Below are 23,017 nucleotides of genomic sequence, written 5' to 3'. Positions count from 1 at the left end.
TCATAGCTTCTTCATAGTTCGTAGGTTCGTCATGGTCAAGTAACATGTTGGGGAACGTAGTAATTTCAAAAAAATTCCTACGATCACGCAAGATCTATCTAGCAATATAGATAGGTCACATGTGTCATAAACCTAAGACAATGAGTCCACCTTCATCCTCTTCTTGTACTCCCTCGACAATACCCTGCCTCTCCTCCGCACAATCACCATTTCCCAACCCCATAAGCCTCTCGATGCTACAATGGACCTAGCAACTACGCCACCATCCCACCTTTTATGATGTGTTGATATGCCCGATGGGTACCCATCGTGCATGGGCACGGGCATAAGTTTGCGCCCGATGGGTAGGGTATGGGTATGATTTTACGCCCATGAGAAACATGGGTATGGATATGGGATTATTGTACCCGCACTATACCCTACCAATTGCCATCAACATGGGTATGGATATGGGATTATTGTACCCGCACTATACCCTACCAATTGCCATCCTTTGCTTTCTTATTTTGCTATTGTTTTGCATTATATTGGTTATAAAAAATAGTAGAAAATTTATGAAACTTTTTATATGTCATCTCTAGACCCTTAGAAGCACACACACACAAATAATTTCATGCTTTTCAGGTTCATATTTCTATTTCTAAAGATATAAACCTAATTAAATTAAATTATGACTTAATTCCAAAGCCCTCATACAGTTTTGTTAAAATGTCAAATTTAGGGCGGGGCCCACATAGTCACATATGAGTAGGATTTAAGAACATCATTTTCTATTCAGTGGAAAATTGTTAGGGTTTTAGCCCTTTATTAAACCCGATGCTTCAATTTCCCTCAATTTCTTATTTTAGAAAAAAAAAACAAGCATGATATATGCTTAGGACTACTCAAATACATTGCCATTAGCTAGGGTTGTGACATTTCTCAATTTCATCATGTCACAAATCTAAAAGTAGAAAGTTAGGGACATGAAACTTGGAACCAGAGATATAATTTACCTTCGTAGACAAGTCCTCCTTTAGAGAATGGCTCTAGTATCTTAAAAATCGAATGATTGACAACTTACCTTCCCTCTAGAATTGTAAGAGTCAGGTTGTTCTTCGAGTTTTGGGTATCGCCTGTTACATGTTCTACTTCGTTCTTCGCATGTGCAAAATATACAGGTTGGTTGGGGATGGGAAGTGTAGCGCTTATGTTCTCCAAGATGAACATGATAGATGACATGGTTGGCCGATCATTGGGGTTGTCCTGCACACACAAGAGCCCCATCTGGACGCAGAGCAAAGCGTCATGATGTACACAACTCTCCACAATGTTAGAATCCACTAAATCTTTCGTCTTCCCTACCTTCCATAGGTTCCATGCCTGAATACATAAGATAAACCAATGAAATCAACAATTGAGGTTCTGGATGGAGCAATTGGCTTAATTATCTACGGTTTGAAAATTCAACTCACATATGCTATTAGATTTTCAAACTCCATTGTGCGATCAGCAGAGCTTATCTTCACGCCACTTACAACCTCCAATGTCAACACACCGAAGCTGTAAACATCCGATTTGGTAGAGAATATGCCTCTCATTGCATATTCAGGAGCCATGTAGCCGCTGTTGATATTTTTTTACCAACGAGTGATTATTTTTTAGTAACTTTGGTTCACTTGTGTGCTAAATTCATGGAAGCTAACATTTTTACTCACTATGTTCCCACTACTCGCTTCGTGTCCGCCTTCTGTTGGTTTTCACCAAACATCCTTGCCATGCCAAAATCTGCAATCTTGGGTCTCATCTCTTGGTCCAGCAAAACGTTGCTTGCTTTGAGATCCCCGTGAATTATCTTCAACCTGGAATCTTGATGAAGATATAGGAGCCCTTTGGCCACCCCTTTGATTATCCGAAACCGGGTTTGCCAATCTAGCGTTGTTTCTCTTGAGCTGTCTACAAAAGGGCAACAATGTCATGATTAGTGACCAATTTGCGGAGCTGATTGAAGAACTTATCATGTGTTGTGTTACTAGATCATACTGAAAAGGAGAGCATCTAAGCTTTTGTTAGGCATGTACTCGTAAATCAACAACTTTTCATCTCCCTCGGAGCAGCAACCAACAAGGCTAACCAAGTTCCTATGCTGTAGCTTGGCCATCAGAACAACTTCGTTTCTGAACTCTGTCATTCCTTGGTCAGAATTCCTGCTCAGCCTTTTGATAGCAACTTCACGGCCATCTAACACTGCCTTTTGCATTTGATGGAGAGAATGGATGAGATCCGAGTATATTGGCGCCTCAATCAAGATCTTAGACTAGAATAGCTAGGCAGATGACTGATAATTACCTTGTACACTTTGCCGAAACCGCCTTGTCCGATCATATGTGATGTGTGGAAGTTGTTTGTCAGAGCTGCAATGTCTCTGAAGCTCACCAGTGAAAACTCAAAACCGTCGGCGGGACTTCCTGTTCCAAAACCTTCACAGGTGCTCAAATCTCCTAGCCCAAGTAATCTATTGAAATTGTTGCCTTTCTGTTTATTGCCTGCTTCCAAAATATATATTGATATAAACATTTTACAGTGTTCCTGTAGAATTGGATTATGTCAGATATGCTTGAGCAAAGTACGTATGCAGCTCTGCCTTTGGACTTGCAAACCCATGTCACAATTGATAAGCATGCCAGCACCAGCAAAACGCCTGCTAAAACTGGCAATACAATTTTCAACGTGTTTCTCTCCTTGTTGCTGCCTTGAGAATTGAAACTCGATCAGATTGACGTTATCAGACAATGTTCGCGGTAAAAATTCCAACAGTTTCATCATGATCGAGTATTACTGCGCGCGGACAGGATTGGTTTGTGGGGTACCTGCGGTAGCCACGCCGGCGACGCGGAGGTGCAGCGTGTCGCTACCGGCAGCGCTGCCTCCCAACTTCTTGGCGTCGATGAGGTCCCCCAGCCAGACCAGGCACCTCGTGGTGTCCCTCCTGGAGCTGCTGCTCTGCTCAGGTTGGCGTGCGCGTACGCCATGCAGGAGCAGTTGCGAGCGCACTCCGCCGCGCATCCGGCCGCTCCCGTGTTCGCGATCACCACGAACCTGTCGGGCGCCTTCATGTCCGGCACCGCCAAGAACCCGTCGCCGTCGCCATCAGCGACGCCGCACCGTAGCTCCTCCTTGCGCCGGCACCCCTGCGAGAAGCTGCCGCTGCTCCACTCGTCGGGGCTGGCGGGCTCGAAGCCGTGGAGGCACTTGCACGCCGGCGCCGCGTCCGTGTTGTCGCAGTAGCCGTAGCGGCTGCAGTCGTGGGGCGGCCAGCAGCCCAGCGTGTCCCACTCGGTGCCGCCGTTCCTCCAGCTCTGGAGCTCGAGACTGCCGGAGTGCGTGATGACGTAGCGCGTGCGTGGGGCGGCATCGGAGAGGGCGAAGGCGACGTAGGAGTCGTCGTCGGTGTCCACTACGGCGAGCGAGACTACGGCGCTGGCATTTGCGACGTACTCGCTGGCGACGCTGTACCCCATCCACGCGCCGCTGCGCCACAGAGGGCGCGACCCGTTCCACGTGAAGAGCTGGAGCGAGGTGGCAGGGTCTACGCCGTAGGGAGTAAATTGCAGAAAACCACCACTTTGAAGGAAAGCTTTGCGAAAACCACTTCAATACATTTTTTTTGCAAAAAACACCGTGTCTATGATAATCTTTTTGCAGAAAGCACTGATCGGCGGATCGGGCTTAGTTAAGCTTGTTTATGACAGGCGGGGCTCATTTTTTGCGTACGTGACACCATCGGCCGTCCCGACAGCTGTTAGACGGCGTTTGACGGCGCCGTGTGACTCTGTTTGATGCACCGGTCAAAAGACCGGTTGGTGCTGCCCCCACTCCCCACTCCCCACTCTGTCTCGCTGCTCTCTCGCTCACTCCTCCTCTGTCTTGCTCGCCGCACCCGCCGCCGCGTCGCCGCGCCCCCGCCGCGTCGCCATGGTGTCCTAGAGCGATGGGTCCGATAGCAGCGAGCACATCGTGGAGTACGTCAGCTCAACTTCTGACGACGGCATCATTAAGGTAAGTTCAGATTTTTAGGGTTAGGGTTTGTGATTTGGGGATTTTTTTTTTTGAATGAGCTTCTTTGCTGACATGTGAGTACTGCTGACATGTGGATCAAATGTCTGGTATTCCTATGCACTACAGATCCCTGCTACCACTGAAGACTCCGATTTCGAGGGACCTGAAACGGAGTTGCTTGTTCTCTGCAATGAACATGGGATGGCCGCAGAAAGGCGTGTTGCTTTCGAAGGAATCCACACTGGCAGGAGGTTTCTTTGTTGTGCTGAGAAGGTATATTGTGATTTGTTTTCTCTGGATCTGTACTGTGGAGGCAGGCATTGTAGTTTATTGTTAAGTTTAGTTGTATTGTTAAGTTAGGAAAGTGGATTAGAAGCAATTGTTTACTCTGGCAGCATCTTAAAACCATGGTCTGGCAACATTGTTAAGTTAGGTCACTTAGTTTAGTGTAGCATGCTATTAATAATTTAAGACAGAATATGCATGGGTTACTAGAGTAGGACAAAGGATGCAACTTGTTTAGTCTGACATGTTAGGTCATTTGATTGATTTTGTTTACCTTAGAGCAGGACAACATTGTTTAAGTAGCATGAGGGCAGGTTTAAGTAGTCCTATCTTCAGCTAGCAAGCTCAAGCTCTGAATTTGAGGATAGTATTTAAATAGTGTTGTTTGGAAGCATTCTAATGTATTTGTTTATGTTAATTCTGATTTTGTTCAGGAAGGTAGAAACTGTGGATTAGTTGAATGGATTGATCCAGCTTGGCCCAACACCCTTGAGAATGCATTAGCCAAGTTATGGTTTATGTATGAACAAAGTAAGAGAGACAGGATTGAGGAAAATCTGATGCATTCATTTGCTGTTCATGACTTGACACAAGAGAAGAAGAAGCTGCAGGAGAGCTATGAGAAGTTGGTTGAAGATGTCAATGGACTTTTGGATGCTCGGGAAAGGAAGACGGCAGAGGTAGAAAGGAAAGATCTTGAAACCAGCAAGCTTCAAGAGAAGTATGACATGGTTAAGAACCTAGTAGCTGCTCAAGCAAATGTCATTAGGAACATGAAGCTCAAGCTAGCTGAAGAGAGGAAGAATTTGCAGAACCAGATTGATGAGCTCAAGAAGACAGTTGAAGAGAGCAATGTGAAGCTGCAGGGGGTCAAGGCCATCATAAATGGATAAGCAGGTGGTTGTGGAAGAGAAGAATGGGCAATATCATTTGGCATTTGCTGACCTTTTGCAGAGTGTGGTTTGGCATTTGCTGTAATGATAGTAGTTTAAATTCTATTAACTATGAGTACTTCTGAACTATGGTGATGTAATGTAGTAATCTTCAACTATGATTATGTATGGATTTGAACTAATGCTGAATGTGATATTATGTATGTTTCTGTGCAACTGGTGTTTTTGAGCTTGGTAAGCTATTTACAGTTGTTGAATTTGATCTTAAACATGTTTATGCTCAACTGATAATTGTGAGCATCAAGTTGGGTCAATTAGTGGTTTTTGCTTTTTGTCGACGCCAAGGCATCAAGTAGGGTCAACTAGGTTTTTTTGGCTTTTTATCGACGACGAGGCATCAAGTAGGGTGAACTAGGGTTTTGGGCTTTTTATTGACCCCGGGGCATCAAGTAGGGTCAAGGAGGGTTTTTGGCTTTTTATCGACGCCGAGGCATCAAGTAGGGTTTTTGGCTTTTTATTGACGCCGAGGCATCAAGTAGGGTGAACTAGGGTTTTTGGCTTTTTATCGACCCTGAGGCATCAAGTAGGGTCAAGTAGGGTTTTTGGCTTTTTATCGACGCTGAGGCATCAAGTAGGGTTTTTGGCTTTTTATCGACGCCAAGGCATCAAGTAGGCTTTTTTGGCTTTTTATCAACGTCGAGGCATCAAGTAGGCTTTTTTGGCTTCTTATCGACATCGAGGCATCAAGTAGGGGTTTTTGGCTTTTTATCAATGTCAAGGCAGCAAGTAGGGTTTTTTGGCTTTTTATCGACATCGAGGCATCAAGTAGGCTTTTTTGGCTTTTTATCGACGTCGAGGCATCAAGTAGGGGTTTTTGGCACAAGAGTAGCATCACAAGAGTAGCACCATCATCATAACTAGAGTAGCACTAGATTAATTGATCATCAAAGTTGATCATCACAGGACTACTAGAATGCCATAGTTTGACAGAAGGATGATAACTGGAGTAGCACTACATTAATTGATCATCACTTGATCATTGCAGTACCAGAACCTAACTTGGGCATTACAGTACCAAAACATAACTTGATGATCACTTGGTCATCAAAATAGTAGCAGTGGCTTAACATTATAAAGCATATTTTGGATCACAACATCAACCCCATGCTGCACCAGAAGCAGTCAGGTAGTCCTTGATCTTCTAGGTTGGCTTTCTGACTCTCTGGGAACCACTATTTGGTCTTGGAGGCAAGAAAGTTGCCCTTGCTCCCTTTGCCGCAGTTGAAGCCCTAGTAGCTGGAGCCTTACCCTTTGCAGCAGCAGTAGCAGATCTTGTTGATGGTGCAGTGGCAGAAGATGGAGTCCTCTTTGCTGGTGCTGGTGCAGTGGCAGAAGATATAGTCCTCTTTGGTAGTGCTGGTGCAGTGGCAGAAGATGGAGTTCTTCTTGCTGGTGTTGGTGCAGTGGCAGAAGATGGAGTCCTCCTTGCTGGTGCTGGTGCAGTGGCAGTAGATGCAACCCTTCTTGCTGGTGCAGCAGATGAGGCAGTAGTAGCAGCATCAGGTGGGTAAGAAGAGCTGCTTGGCTGCAAACATAACACAAGTAATTCAGCATTTTTGTTACATGCATAGAGAACACAAGTAATTTAGCATGTTTTGCATTGTTTCTTACCTCATGCCTATTCTTTCTCATGGCTAGTGCAGGCTTCAAAGCAACATGGCAGTTGGTGTACCTATGGCCAACTTTGCTGCAATTAGAACAAGTGATTGAGGCCATCCTTGAAGTGTCCTTTGGAGCTGGCTTCTCATGTCTGCCCTTTCTTCTCTTAGTTTGTGCTCTGCCTTTGTGTTCTTTGAAGACTGGAGGCTCAATGTCCCTACTGTCTGTCCTTGGCCACATGTCAGGGCCAGGTACTGGATAGATTATGGGACTGTAAGCAGCCTTGTACATTGGTTTTTTGAAAAAATCATGAACAAAGCCCTCTATCTATAGCTTATCTTTGTGTATGGCAGAGACAGCATGATGGCAAGGCACTGCTGTCATATCCCACTTCCTACACCCACAAGTGTTTTCCTGCAGGTTAACATCATATGTTTTCTCTCCACTTGTCACTTGGTAAAGATGTGGTCCAGCCATCAAAGATTGGCAGTTCCTAGACCACTTCTTTGCTTCTTCCAGTTTCTCTGCATATGTAGGACAAATCTCCCATTTAACAGTATCAGTTTTTGTTCTATTTGCATTGTACTTGACCATCAACTTTGTCCTAATTCCATCAACCATGGTCCTTATTGGCTTAGCCCTCACATCTAGGACCCACCTATTGAAAACCTCACTTAGATTGTTAACAACTAAGTCTGTCTTGTAGTTCAAATCCATGGCATGTCTGGCCCAAGTGTGTTTGGGTATTTTGCTAAGCCACAACCAAGCTGCTTCACACTCTCTCTTTAACTCATCCATTGCAACTTGAAAACCATGTTTAGTATATGAGTAACTTGCTGCATCCATGTATTTTTTTAATTCTGGCCCTCTAAACCCCGCAATTTGAAAGTTCTGGTAGATATGCCTAAGGCAAAACCTTTGTGGGCAATTGGGGACGACTCTATTTATGGCTTTCAAAAGACCCTGTATGAAACAACTGCAACTAAGTAACTACAACTACATGAAAGTAACTACATGAAAGTACAACTAAATATATTACCTTTTGCCTATCTGAAATGATTGTGTACTGTCCAAACTTGCCAAATTCCCCACCTATTGCTACCTTCAGCTGGTATAGAAACCATGTCCAGGAATTTGTGTCCTCCTAGTCTACAATTCCAAAAGCAATGGGAAAAATGTTGTTGTTCCCATCTCTTCCAGTAGCAGCTAGGATTTGTTGACCAGTAGTGAGCTTTATGAAGCATCCATCCAAACCTACAATATTAGCACAAATGATTAGTACTTGAAAGAACATATAAGTGGCTGAAAGTGCAACTATCCCTAGGTGGTTTTGGTAAATCATAACTGTTGGAAATATGCCCTAAAGGCAATAATAAAAGGATTATTATTATATTTCCTTGTTCATGATAATTATCTTTTATTCATGCTATAATTGTGTTATTCGGAAATCGTAACACATGTGTGAATACATAGGCCACAATATGTCCCTAGTAAGCCTCTAGTTGACTAGCCCTTTGATCAACAGATAGTCATGGTTTCCTGACTATGGACATTGGATGTCATTGATAACAGGATCGCATCATTAGGAGAATGATGTGATGGACAAGACCCAATCCTAAGAATAGCACAAGATCGTCTAGTTCATTTTCTAGAGTTTTTCCAATGTCAAGTATCTTTTCCTTAGACCATGAGATCGTGTAACTCCCGAACACCGTAGGAGTGCTTTGGGTGTACCAAACGTCACAACGTAACTGGGTGACTATAAAGGTATACTACGGGTATCTCTGAAAGTGTCTGTTGGGTTGACACGAATCGAGACTGGGATTTGTCACTCCGTATGACGGAGAGGTATCTCTGGGCCCACTCAGTAATGCATCATCATAACGAGCTCAAAGTGACCAAGTGTCTGGTCATGGGATCATGCATTACGGTACGAGTAAAGTGACTTGCCGGTAACGAGATTGAACGAGGTATTGGGATACCGACGATCGAATCTCGGGCAAGTAACATACCGATTGACAAAGGGAATTGTATACGGGTTGCTTGAATCCTCGACATCGTGGTTCATCCGATGAGATCATCGAGGAGCATGTGGGAGCCAACATGGGTATCCAGATCTCGTTGGTGGTTATTGACCGGAGAGCCGTATCGGTCATGTCTACGTGTCTCCCGAACCCGTAGGGTCTACACACTTAAGGTTCGGTGACGCTAGGGTTGTAGAGATATTTGTATGCAGCAAACCGAAAGTTGTTCGGAGTCCCGGATGAGATCCCGGATGTCACGAGGAGTTCCAGAATGGTTCGGAGGTAAAGAATTATGTATGGGAAGTCGAGTTTCGACCATCGGGAAAGTTTCGGGGGTCACCGGTATTGTACCGTGACCACCGGAAGGGTCCCGGGGGTCCACCGGGTGGGGCCACCCATCCCGGAGGGCCCCATGGGCTGAAGTGGGAGGGGAACCAGCCCCTGGTGGGCTGGTGCGCCCCCTCCCCCTTGGGCCCCCCCTGCGCCTAGGGTTGGGAACCCTAGGGGAGGGGGCGCCTCCACTTGCCTTGGGGGGCAAGGCACCCCCCTTGGCCGCCGCCCCCCATTGGAGATTCAATCTCCTAGGGTTGCCCCCCCCCAAAGGTCCCTATATAAAGAGGAGGGAGGGAGGGCAGCCGCACCCTTGCACTTGGCGCCTCCCTTCCCCCTTGCTACACCTCTCCCTCCCGCAGACGCTTGGCGAAGCCCTGCCGGGATCCCTGCTGCATCCACCACCACGCCGTCGTGCTGCTGGATCTTCATCAACCTCTCCTTCCCCCTTGCTGGATCAAGAAGGAGGAGACGTCATGCTGATTGTACGTGTGTTGAACGCGGAGGTGCCATCCGTTTTGGCGCTAGGATCTCCGGTGATTTGGATCACGACGAGTACGACTCCCTCAACCCCGTTCTCTTGAACGCTTCCGCTCGATCTACAAGGGTATGTAGATGCACTCCTCTCTCTCATTGCTAGATGAACTCATAGATTGATCTTGGTGAAACCGTAGGAAATTTTTTATTTTTTGCAACGTTCCCCAACAGTGGCATCATGAGCTAGGTCTATGCATAGTTCTCTTTGCACGAGTAGAACACAAATCTGTTGTGGGCATAGATGTTGTCAACTTTCTTCCCACTACTAGTCTTATTTTGCTTCAGCGCTATTGTCGGATGAAGCGGCCTGGACCGACCTTACACGTACGCTTATGTGAGACAGGCTCCACCGACTGACATGCACTAGTTGCATAAGGTGGCTAGCGGGTGTCTGTCTCTCCCACTTTAGTTGGAGCGGATTCGATGAAAAGGGTCCTTATGAAGGGTAAATAGAAGTTGACAAATCACATTGTGGCTTTTTCGTAGGTAAGAAAACGTTCTTGCTAGAACCCTATTGCAGCCACGTAAAAGATGCAACAACAATTAGAGGACGTCTAACTTGTTTTTGCAGCAATTGCTTTGTGATGTGATATGGCCAAAAGTTGTGATGAATGATGAATGATATTTTGTAATGTATGAGATCATGTTCTTGTAATAGGAATCACGACTTGCATGTCGATGAGTATGACAACCGGCAGGAGCCATAAGAGTTGTCTTAATTATTGTATGACCTGCGTGTCAATGATTTAACGCCATGTAATTACTTTACTTTATTTCTAAACCGTTAGCTATAGTAGTAGAAGTAATAGTTGGCGAGCAACTTCATGGAGATACGATGATGGAGATCATGATTATGGAGATCATGGTGTCATGTCGGTGACGAAGATGATCATGGAGCCCCGAAGATGGAGATCAAAGGAGCTATATGATATTGGCCATATCATGTCACTACTATTTGATTGCATGTGATGTTTATCATGTTTTTGCATCTTGTTTACTTAGAACGACTGTAGTAAATAAGATGATCCCTCATAATAATTTCAAGAAAGTGTTCCCCCTAACTGTGCACCGTTGCGACAGTTCGTTGTTTCGAAGCACCACGTGATGATCGGGTGTGATAGATTCTAACGTTCACATACAACGGGTGTAAGACAGATTTACACATGCAAAACACTTAGGTTAACTTGACGAGCCTAGCATGTACAAACATGGCCTCGGAACACAAGAGACCGAAAGGTCGAACATGAGTCGTATGGAAGATACGATCAACATGGAGATGTTCACCAATGATGACTAGTCCGTCTCACGTGATGATCGGACACGGCCTAGTCGACTCGGATCGTGTAACACTTAGATGACTAGAGGGATGTCAATCTGAGTGGGAGTTCATTAAATAATTTGATTAGATGAACTTAATTATCATGAACTTAGTCTAAAATCTTTGCAAAATATGTCTTGTAGATCAAATGGCCAACGCTCATGTCAACATGAACTTCAACGCGTTCCTAGAGAAAACCAAGCTGAAAGATGATGGCAGCAACTATTCGGACTGGGTCCGGAACCTGAGGATCATCCTCATAGCAGCCAAGAAAGATTATGTCCTAGAAGCACCGCTAGGTGAAGCACCAATCCCAGAGAACCAAGATGTTATGAACACTTGGCAATCACGTGCTGATGATTACTCCCTCGTTCAGTGTGGCATGCTTTACAGCTTAGAACCGGGGCTCCAAAAGCGTTTTGAGCGACACGGAGCATATGAGATGTTCGAGGAGCTGAAAATGGTTTTTCAAGCTCATGCCCGGGTCGAGAGATATGAAGTCTCCGACAAGTTCTATAGTTGTAAGATGGAGGAAAACAGTTCTGTCAGTGAGCACATACTCAAAATGTCTGGCTTGCACAACCGCCTGTCCCAGCTGGAGATCAACCTCCCGGATGAGGCGGTCATTGACAGAATCCTTCAATCGCTCCCACCGAGCTACAAGAGCTTTGTGCTGAACTACAATATGCAGGGGATGGTGAAGACCATTCCTGAAGTATTTTCAATGCTGAAGTCAGCAGAGGTTGAAATCAAGAAAGAACATCAAGTGTTGATGGTCAATAAGACCACTAAGTTCAAGAAGGGCAAGGATAAGAAGAACTTCAAGAAGGACGGCAAAGATGTTGCCGCGCCCGGTAAGCCAGTTGCCGGGAAGAAGTCAAAGAATGGACCCAAGCCTGAGACTGAGTGCTTTTATTGCAAAGGGAAGGGTCACTGGAAGCGGAACTGCCCCAAATACTTAGCGGACAAGAAGGCCGGCAACACTAAAGGTATATTTGATATACATGTAATTGATGTGTACCTTACCAGTACTCGTAGTAACTCCTGGGTATTTGATACCGGTGCCGTTGCTCATATTTGTAACTCACAGCAGGAGCTGCGGAATAAGCGGAGACTGGCGAAGGATGAGGTGACGATGCGCGTCGGGAATGGTTCCAAGGTCGATGTGATCGCCGTCGGCACGCTACCTCTACATTTACCTACGGGATTAGTTTTAAACCTCAATAATTGTTATTTAGTGCCAAGTTTGAGCATGAACATTGTATCTGGATCTCGTTTGATGTGAGATGGCTACTCATTTAAATCCGAGAATAATGGTTGTTCTATATATATGAGAGATATGTTTCATGGTCATGCCCCGATGGTCAATGGTTTATTCTTAATGAATCTCGAATGTAATGTTACACATATTCATAGTGTGAATACCAAAAGATGTAAAGTTGATAACGATAGTCCCACATACTTGTGGCACTGCCACCTTGGTAACACTGGTGTCAAGCGCATGAAGAAGCTCCATGCTGATGGACTTTTAGAGTCTCTCGATTATGAATCATTTGACACATGCGAACCATGCCTCATGGGCAAAATGACCAAGACTCCGTTCTCCGGAACAATGGAGTGAGCAACCAACTTATTGGAAATCATACATACTGATGTGTGTGGTCCAATGAGCGTTGAGGCTCGCGGAGGATATCGTTATGTTCTCACTCTCACTGATGACTTGAGTAGATATGGGTATGTCTACTTGATGAAACACAAGTCTGAGACCTTTGAAAAGTTCAAGGAATTTCAGAATGAGGTAGAGAATCGACGTGAACAAAAGATAAAATTCTTACGATCAGATCGTGGAGGAGAATATTTAAGTCACGAATTTGGTACACACTTAAGAAAATGTGGAATCGTTACACAACTCACGCCGCCTGGAACACCTCAGCGTAACAGTGTGTCCGAACGTCGTAATCGCACTCTATTGGATATGGTGCGATCTATGATGTCTCTTACCGATTTACCGCTATCATTTTGGGGATACGCTCTAGAGACAGCTACATTCACTTTAAATAGGGCACCGTCAAAATCCGTTGAGACGACACCGTATGAATTATGGTTTGGGAAGAAACCTAAGCTCTCGTTTCTAAAAGTTTGGGGATGTGATGCTTATGTCAAGAAACTTCAACCTGAAAAGCTCGAACCCAAGTCGGAAAAATGCGTCTTCATAGGATACCCTAAGGAAACCATTGGGTATACCTTCTACCTTAGATCCGAAGGCAAGATCTTTGTTGCCAAGAATGGATCCTTTCTGGAAAAAGAGTTTCTCTCGAAAGGAGTAAGTGGGGGGAAAGTAGAACTCGATGAAGTACTAACTCTTGAACCGGAAAGTAGTGCAGCTCAGGAAAATGTTCCTGTGGTGCCTACACCGACTGGAGAGGAAATTAATGATGATGATCAAGGTACTTCGGATCAAGTTGCTACTGAACTTCGTAGGTCCACAAGGACACGTTCCACACCAGAGTGGTATGGCAACCCTGTCCTGGAAATCATGTTGTTAGACAACGGTGAACCTTCGAACTATGAAGAAGCGATGGCGGGCCCAGATTCCAACAAATGGCTTGAAGCCATGCAATCCGAGATAGGATCCATGTATGAAAACAAAGTATGGACTTTGACAGACTTGCCCGATGATCGGCGAGCGATAGAAAATAAATGGATCTTTAAGAAGAAGACGGACGCGGATGGTAATGTTACCATCTATAAAGCTCGACTTGTCGCTAAGGGTTATCGGCAAGTTCAAGGGGTTGACTACGATGAGACCTTCTCTCCCGTAGCGAAGCTGAAGTCCGTCTGAATCATGTTAGCAATTGCCGCATACTATGATTATGAGATATGGCAGATGGACGTCAAAACGGCATTCCTTAACGACTATCTTAAGGAAGAACTGTATATGATGCAGCCTGAAGGTTTTGTCGATCCTAAGAATGCTGACAAGGTGTGCAAGGTCCAGCAATCCATTTATGGGCTGGTGCAAGCATCTCGGAGTTGGAACATTCGCTTTGATGAGATGATCAAAGCGTTTGGGTTTATGCAGACTTATGGAGAAGCCTGCGTTTACAAGAAAGTGAGTGGGAGCTCTGTAGCATTTCTCATATTATATGTAGATGACATACTTTTGATGGGAAATGATATAGAACTTTTGGACAGCATTAAGGCCTACTTGAATAAGTGTTTTTCAATGAAGGACCTTGGAGAAGCTGCTTACATATTAGGCATCAAGATCTATAGGGATAGATCAAGATGCCTCATAGGTCTTTCACAAAGCACATACCTTGATAAGATATTGAAGAAGTTCAATATGGATCAGTCCAAGAAAGGGTTCTTGCCTGTATTGCAAGGTGTGAGATTGAGCTCGGCTCAATGCCCGACCACGGCAGAAGATATAGAAGAGATGAGTGTCATCCCCTATGCCTCAGCCATAGGATCTATTATGTATGCCATGCTGTGTACCAGACCTGATGTAAGCCTTGCCGTAAGTTTGGTAGGAAAGTACCAAAGTAATCCCGGCAAGGAACACTGGACAGTGGTCAAGAATATCCTGAAGTACCTGAAAAGGACAAAGGACATGTTTCTCGTCTATGGAGGTGACGAAGAGCTCATCGTAAAGGGTTACGTCAATGCTAGCTTCGACACAGATCTGGATGACTCTAAGTCACAAACTGGATACGTGTATATGTTGAATCGTGGAGCAGTAAGCTGGTGCAGTTGCAAGCAGAGCGTTGTGGCGGGATCTACATGTGAAGTGGAGTACATGGCAGCCTCGGAGGCAGCGCATGAAGCAATATGGATGAAGGAGTTCATCACCGACCTAGGAGTCATGCCCAATGCGTCGGGGCCGATCACTCTCTTCTGTGACAACACTGGAGCTATTGCCCTTGCCAAGGAGCCCAGGTTTCACAAGAAGACCAGGCACATCAAGTGTCGTTTCAACTCCATCCGTGAAAATGTTCAAGATGGAGACATAGATATTTGCAAAGTACATACGGATCTGAATGTCGCAGATTCGTTGACTAAACCTCTTCCGCGAGCAAAACATGATCAACACCAGAACTCTATGGGTGTTCGATTCATCACAATGTAACTAGATTATTGACTCTAGTGCAAGTGGGAGACTGTTGGAAATATGCCCTAGAGGCAATAATAAAAGGATTATTATTATATTTCCTTGTTCATGATAATTATCTTTTATTCATGCTATAATTGTGTTATTATCTTTTATTCATGCTATAATTGTGTTATCCAGAAATCGTAACACATGTGTGAATACATAGACCACAATATGTCCCTAGTAAGCCTCTAGTTGACTAGCTCGTTGATCAATAGATAGTCATGGTTTCCTGACTATGGACATTGGATGTCATTGATAACAGGATCACATCATTAGGAGAATGATGTGATGGACAAGACCCAATCCTAAGCATAGCACAAGATCGTGTAGTTCGTTTGCTAGAGCTTTTCCAATGTCAAGTATCTTTTCCTTAGACCATGAGATCGTGTAACTCCCGGACACCGTAGGAGTGCTTTGGGTGTACCAAACGTCACAATGTAACTCGGTGACTATAAAGGTATACTACGGGTATCTCCGAAAGTGTCTGTTGGGTTGACACGGATCGAGACTGGGATTTGTCACTCCGTATGATGGAGAGGTATCTCTGGGCCCACTCAGTAATGCCTCATCATAATGAGCTCAAAGTTACCAAGTGTCTAGTCACGGGATCATGCATTACGGTACGAGTAAAGTGACTTGCCGGTAACGAGATTGAACGAGGTATTGGGATACCGACGATCGAATCTCGAGCAAGTAACATATCGATTGACAAAGCGAATAGTATACGGGGTTGCTTGAATCCTCGACATCGTGGTTCATCCGATGAGATCATCGAGGAGTATGTGGGAGCCAACATGGGTATCCAGATCCCGCTGTTGGTTATTGACCGGAGAGCCGCCTCGGTCATGTCTGCATGTCTCCCGAACCCGTAGGGTCTACACACTTAAGGTTCGGTGACGCTAGGGTTGTATGAATATTAGTATGCAGCAAACCGAATGTTGTTCGGAGTCCCGGATGAGATCTCGGACATCACGAGAAGTTCCAGAATGGTCCGGAGGTAAAGAATTATATATAGGAAGTGCTGTCTCGGCCATCGGGAAAGTTTTGGGGTCACCCGGTATTGTACCGGGACCACCGGAAGAGTCCCGGGGGTCCACCGGGTGGGGCCACCTATCCCGGAGGGCCCCGTGGGCTGAAGTGGGAGGGGAACCAGCCCCTAGTGGGCTGGTGCGCCCTCCCCCCTTGGGGCCCCCTTGCGCCTAGGGTTGAAAACCCTAGGGTGGGGGGCGCACCCCACTTGCCTTGGGGGGCACTCCACCCCCCCTGGCCGTCGCCCTCCTTGGGAGATTAGATCTCCCAGGGCCGGCGCCCCCCCTGGGGGCCTAAATAAAGGAGGGCAAGTGGGAGGGCAGCCGCACCCTGTGTCTTGGCGCTTCCCTCCCCCTGCTACACCTCTTCCTCCTCCCGCAGCAGCTTGGCGAAGCCCTGCCGGAGTCTTGCTGCATCCACTACCACGCCGTTGTGCTGTTGGATCTTCATCAACCTCTCCTTACCCCTTGCTGGATCAATAAGGAGGAGACTTCATCCGCTCTGTACGTGTGTTGAACGCGGAGGTGCTGTCCGTTCGGCACTTGGTCATCGATGATTTGGATCACGGCGAGTACGACTCCATCATCACCGTTCTCTTGAACGCTTCCGCACGCGATCTACAAGTGGTATGTAGATGCAATCTCTCTCCTATCACTCGTTTCTTAGATGAACTCATAGATGGATCTTGGTGAAACTGTAGGAAAAATTTTAATTTTCTGCAACGTTCCCCAACAGTGGCATCATGAGCTAGGTCTATGCGTAGTTCTCTATTGCACGAGTAGAACACAATTTTGTTGTGGGCGTAGATCTTGTCAACTTGCTTGCCGCTACTAGTCTTTTCTTGCTTCAGCGGTATTGTGGGATGAAGCGGCCCGGACCGACCTTACACGTACGCTTACGTGAGACAGGTTCCACCGACTGACATGCACTAGTTGCATAAGGTGGCTAGCGGGTGTCTGTCTCTCCCACTTTAGTTGGAGCGGATTCGACGAAAAGGGTCCTTATGAAGGGTAAATAGAAGTTGACAAAATCACGTTGTGGTTATTCGTAGGTAAGAAAACGTTCTTGCTAGAACCCAATTGCAGATTGCAGCCACGTAAAAGATGCAACAACAATTAGAGGACGTCTAACTTGTTTTTGCAGCAACTGTCATGTGATGTGATATGGCCAGAAGTTGTGATGAATGATGAATGATATATTGTGATGTATGAGATCATGTTCTTGTAATAGGAATCACGACTTGCATGTCGATGAGTATGACAACCGGCAGGAGCCATAGGAGTTGTCTTTATTTTTGTATGACCTGCGTGTCATTGAAGAACGCCATGTAAATTACTTTACTTTATTGCTAAACGCGTTAGCCATAGAAGTAGAAGTAGTCGTTGGCGTGACAACTTCATGAAGACACGATGATGGAGATCATGATGATGGAGATCATGGTGTCATGCCGGTGACGAAGATGATCATGGAGCCCCGAAGATGGAGATCGAAGGAGCTATATGATATTGGCCATATCATGTCACTACTTTATATAATTGCATGTGATGTTTATTATGTTTGTGCATCTTGTTTACTTAGAACGACGGTAGTAAATAAGATGATCCCTTATAATAATTTCAAGAAAGTGTTCCCTCTAACTGTGCGTTGTTGCTAAAGTTCGTCGTTTCGAAGCACCATGTGATGATCGGGTGTGATAGATCCTTACGTTCACATACAACGGGTGTAAGACAGTTTTACACAAGCAGAAACTGTTGGAAATATGCCCTAGAGGCAATAATAAATTAGTTATTATTATTATTATATTTCCTTGTTCATGATAATCGTTTATTATCCATGCTATAATTGTATTGATAGGAAACTCAGATACATGTGTGGGTACATAGACAACACCATGTCCCTAGTAAGCCTCTAGTTGACTAGCTCGTTGATCAATAGATGGTTACGGTTTCCTGACCATGGACATTGGATGTCGTTGATAACGGGATCACATCATTAGGAGAATGATGTGATGGACAAGACCCAATCCTAAGCCTAGCACAAAGATCGTGTAGTTCGTATGCTAAAGCTTTTCTAATGTCAAGTATCATTTCCTTAGACCATGAGATTGTGCAACTCCCGGATACCGTAGGAATGCTTTGGGTGTACCAAACGTCACAACGTAACTGGGTGGCTATAAAGGTGCACTACAGGTATCTCCGAAAGTGTCTGTTGGGTTGGCACGAATCGAGACTGGGATTTGTCACTCCGTGTAAACGGAGAGGTATCTCTGGGCCCACTCGGTAGGACATCATCATAATGTGCACAATGTGACCAAGGGGTTGATCACGGGATGATGTGTTACGGAACGAGTAAAGAGACTTGCCGGTAACGAGATTGAACAAGGTATCGGTATACCGACGATCGAATCTCGGGCAAGTACAATACCGCTAGACAAAGGGAATTGTATACGGGATCGATTGAGTCCTTGACATCGTGGTTCATCCGATGAGATCATCGTGGAACATGTGGGAGCCAACATGGGTATCCAGATCCCGCTGTTGGTTATTGACCGGAGAACGTCTCGGTCATGTCTACATGTCTCCCGAACCCGTAGGGTCTACACACTTAAGGTTCGATGACGCTAGGGTTATAAAGGAAGTTTGTATGTGGTTACCGAATGTTGGTCGGAGTCCCGGATGAGATCCCGGACGTCACGAGGAGTTCCGGAATGGTCCGGAGGTAAAGATTTATATATGGGAAGTCTTGTTTTGGTCACCGGAAAAGTTTCGGGTTTTATCGGTAATGTACCGGGACCACAGGGAGGGTCCCGGGGGTCCACCAAGTGGGGCCACCAACCCCGGAGGGCTGCATGGGCCAAGTGTGGGAGGGGACCAGCCCCAGGTGGGCTAGTGCGCCCCCCACAAGGGGCCCAAGGCGCAGGGAAGAGTGGGAGGGGGCAAACCCTAGGGCAGATGGGCCCTAAGGCCCACCCTAGGTGCGCCTCCCCTCTCTCCCCCTCTGGCCGCCGCCCAGATGGGATCTGGGGGCTGCCGCCACCCCTTGGGGAGGGAACCCTAGAGGGGGCGCAGCCCCCTCCCCTCCCCCTCTAAATACATGAGGTCTGGGGGCTGCCCAACACACGAGTTTCTCCCCCTATTGGCGAAGCCCTGCAGGATTGCCACGCTCCTCCACCACCACCACGCCATTGTGCTGCTGCTGGATGGAGTCTTCCTCAACCTCTCCCTCTCTCCTTGCTGGATCAAGGCATGGGAGACGTCACCGGGCTGTACGTGTGTTGAACGCGGAGGTGACGTCCGTTCGGCACTAGGATCTCCGGTGATTTGCATCACGACGAGTACGACTCCTTCAACCCCGTTCTCTTGAACGCTTCCGCTTAGCGATCTACAAGGGTATGTAGATGCACTCTCCTTCCCCTCGTTGTTGGTTTCTCCATAGATAGATCTTGGTGACACGTAGGAAAATTTTGAATTTCTGCTACGTTCCCCAACAGTGGCATCATGAGCTAGGTCTATTGCGTAGATTCTTTGCACGAGTAGAACACAAAGTAGTTGTGGGCGTTGATTTTGTTCAATATGCTTACCGTTACTAGTCCAATCTTGTTTCGACGGTATTGTGGGATGAAGCGGCCCGGACCGACCTTACACGTACACTTACGTGAGACAGGTTCCACCGACTGACATGCACTTGGTGCATAAGGTGGCTAGCGGGTGCCAGTCTCTCCCACTTTAGTCGGAACGGATTCGATGAAAAGGGTCCTTATGAAGGGTAAATAGCAATTGACATATCACGTTGTGGTTTTGCGTAGGTAAGAAACGTTCTTGCTAGAAACCCATAGCAGCCACGTAAAACATGCAAACAACAATTAGAGGACGTCTAACTTGTTTTTGCAGGGTATGCTATGTGATGTGATATGGCCAAGAAGAATGTGATGAATGATATGTGATGTATGAGATTGATCATGTTCTTGTAATAGGAATCACGACTTGCATGTCGATGAGTATGACAACCGGCAGGAGCCATAGGAGTTGTCTTTATTTATTGTATGACCTGCGTGTCATTGAACAACGCCATGTAATTACTTTACTTTATTGCTAACCGGTAGCCATAGTAGTAGAAGTAATAGTTGGCGAGACAACTTCATGAAGACACGATGATGGAGATCATGATGATGGAGATCATGGTGTCATGCCGGTGACGATGATGATCATGGAGCCCCGAAGATGGAGATCAAAAGGAGCAAAATGATATTGGCCATATCATGTCACTATTTGATTGCATGTGATGTTTATCATGTTTATGCATCTTATTTGCTTAGAACGACGGTAGTAAATAAGATGATCCCTCATTAAAATTTCAAGAAAGTGTTCCCCCTAACTGTGCACCGTTGCGAAAGTTCGTCGTTTCGAAGCACCACGTGATGATCGGGTGTGATAGATTCTTACGTTCACATACAACGGGTGTAAGCCAGATTTACACACGCGAAACACTTAGGTTAACTTGACGAGCCTAGCATGTACAGACATGGCCTCGGAACACAAGAGACCGAAAGGTCGAGCATGAGTCGTATGGAGGATACGATCAACATGAAGATGTTCACCGATGATGACTAGTCCGTCTCACGTGATGATCGGACACGGCCTAGTTGACTCGGATCATGTAATCACTTAGATGACTAGAGGGATGTCTATCTGAGTGGGAGTTCATGAGATGAACTTAATTATCCTGAACATAGTCAAAAGAACTTTGCAAATTATGTCGTATGCTCGCGCTTTAGTTCCACTGTTTAGATATGTTCCTAGAGAAAATATAGTTGAAAGTTGACAGTAGCGATTATGCGGACAGTAGAAAGCTTATGTCCTTAATGCACCGCTTACTGTGCTGAACCCCAATCGTCGTCTGTGGATGTTGCGAACATCGGACATACACGTTTTGATAACTACGTGATAGTTCAGTTAAACGGTTTAGAGTTGAGGCACCAAAGACGTTTTTCGAAACATCGTGGAACATATGAGATGTTTCGAGGGCTGAAATTGGGATTTCAGGCTCGTGCCCACGTCAAGAGGTATAAGACCTCCGACAATTTTCTTAGCCTGCAAACTAACGGAGAAAAGCTCAATCGTTGAGCTTGTGCTCAGATTGTCTGAGTGCAACAATCACTTGAATCGAGTGGGAGTTGATCTTCCAGATGAGATAGTGATGTTTCTCCAAAGTCATTGCCACCAAGCTGCTAGAGCTTCGTGATGAACTATAACATATCAGGGATAGATATGATGATCCTTGAGGTATTCACGATGTTTGACACCGCGAAAGTAGAAATCAAGAAGGAGCATCAATTGTTGATGGTTGGTGAAACCACTAGTTTCAAGAAGGGCAAGGGCAAGAAGGGACACTTCATGAAACGGCAAATCAGTTGCTGCTCCAGTGAAGAAACCCAAGGTTGAACCCAAACCCGAGACTAAGTGCTTCTGTAATAAGGGGAACAGCCACTGGAGCAGAATTACCCTAGATACTTGGTAGATAAGAAGGCTGGCAAGGTCGATAGAAGTATATTGGATATACATTATGTTAATGTGTACTTTACTAGTACTCCTAGTAGCACCAGGGTATTAGATACCGGTTCGGTTGCTAAGTGTTAGTAACTCGAAATAAAAGCTACGGAATAAACGGAGACTAGCTAAAGGTGAGCTGACGATACGTGTTGGAAGTGTTTCCAAGGTTGATGTGATCAAGCATCGCACGCTCCCTCTACCATCGAGATTGGTGTTAAACCTAAATAATTGTTATTGGTGTTTGCGTTGAGCATAGACATGATTGGATTATGTCTGTCGCAATACGGTTATTCATTTAAGGAGAATAATGGTTACTCTGTTTATTTGAATAATACCTTCAATGGTCTAGCACCTAAAAGGAATGGTTTATTGAATCTCGATCGTAGTGATACACATTTTCATGCCAAAAGGATATAAGATAGTAATGATAGTACCACTTACTTGTGGCACTGCCATGTAAGTCATATTGGTGTAAAACGCATGATGAAGCTCCATGTTGATGGATCTTTGGACTCACTCGTTTTTGAAAAGTTTGAGACATGCAAACCATGTCTATTGGTGTATACGCATGAAGAAACTCCATGCAGATGGATCGTTTGGACTCACTTGATTTTGAATCACTTGAGATATGCAAATCATACCACATAGGCAAGATGACTGAAAAGCCTCGGTTTCAGTAAGATGGAACAAGATAGCAACTTGTTGGAAGTAACACACTTTGATGTGTGCAGTCCAATGAGTGCTGAGGCATGCAGTGAATATCGTTATGTTTTACTTCACAGATGATTTAAGTAGATACTAGTATATTTACTTGATGAAACACAAGTCTGAATTATTGAAGGGTTCAAGTAATTTCAGAGTGAAGTTGAAGGTCATTGTGACAAGAGGATAAAATGTCTATGATATGATCATAGAGATGAGTATCTGAGTTACGAGCTTTGGCACACAATTAAGACATTGTGGAAATTGTTTCACAATTAATACCGCCTGGAACACCATAGTGTGATGGTGTGTCCGAACATCATAGTTGCACCCTATTGGATATGGTGCGTACCATGATATCTCTTATCGAATTACCACTATCGTTCATGGGTTAGGCATTAGAGACAAGCGCACTCACTTTAATAGGGCACCACGTAATTCCGTTGAGACGACACCGAACTATGGTTTGGAGAAACCTAAGTTGTTGTTTCTTAAAA

The 23,017-nt window shown here is 45.3% G+C and overlaps 1 pseudogene; it reads right to left on the bottom strand.

The window, feature by feature from the left end:
* Positions 1-930: 930 nt before the first annotated feature.
* LOC123090304 (putative G-type lectin S-receptor-like serine/threonine-protein kinase At1g61610) overlaps positions 931-23,017 on the bottom strand; it is a 56,102-nt pseudogene continuing 34,015 nt past the window's right edge.

This window comes from Triticum aestivum, chromosome 4B, assembly GCF_018294505.1.
Source record: "Triticum aestivum cultivar Chinese Spring chromosome 4B, IWGSC CS RefSeq v2.1, whole genome shotgun sequence".
NCBI lineage: Eukaryota > Viridiplantae > Streptophyta > Magnoliopsida > Poales > Poaceae > Triticum > Triticum aestivum.
Note: the sequence above shows the minus strand (reverse complement) of the source record. Positions and strands in the feature narration are given on the sequence as shown.